Source organism: Kryptolebias marmoratus, linkage group LG7 (genome assembly GCF_001649575.2).
Source record: "Kryptolebias marmoratus isolate JLee-2015 linkage group LG7, ASM164957v2, whole genome shotgun sequence".
Lineage (NCBI taxonomy): Eukaryota > Metazoa > Chordata > Actinopteri > Cyprinodontiformes > Rivulidae > Kryptolebias > Kryptolebias marmoratus.
The window spans coordinates 15,324,095-15,324,397 of NC_051436.1; the positions used below are offsets into that span (position 1 = coordinate 15,324,095).

At 68.6% G+C, this 303-nt stretch overlaps 1 protein-coding gene across 4 annotated transcripts in view; it reads left to right on the forward strand.

The window, feature by feature from the left end:
- Positions 1-303, forward strand: part of peli3 (pellino E3 ubiquitin protein ligase family member 3) — a 14,930-nt gene continuing 14,627 nt past the window's right edge. For 2 of the 4 annotated variants that reach the window (XM_037976742.1, XM_025008278.2), the window contains exon 1: positions 1-299. The gene's annotated coding sequence lies outside the window, so the exon portion shown is untranslated. The remainder of the gene's footprint in view (positions 300-303) is intronic. The other 2 variants (XM_025008277.2, XM_025008279.2) reach the window with 1 other exon arrangement.

The window sequence follows — 303 nt, forward strand, 5'->3', positions numbered from 1 at the left end:
AGGGAGAGGGAGAGGAGGGTGGATGTCGCGTCACCGGGCCGTCCGCTGACATCAGGACGTGTCTTCGGATGGGAGGCGCCGGAGCTCCTCTCCTTCTGATCCTCCTCCTCCGGTTCTGGTGCTCCTGATCCCGGGCCGCGCGGGGACCGACGGACTCCCATCCGCAGAGAGAGAGAGAGAGAGGGAGGGAGGCACACGGAGACCGAGCCGCTGCTGGACCTCCACTGGCAAACGATCAGCGGGTACGGGCCTGTCCGAGCCGACCGCCTCCTGTCGTCCCGCGGGCAGCTCCGGAGCAGGTGG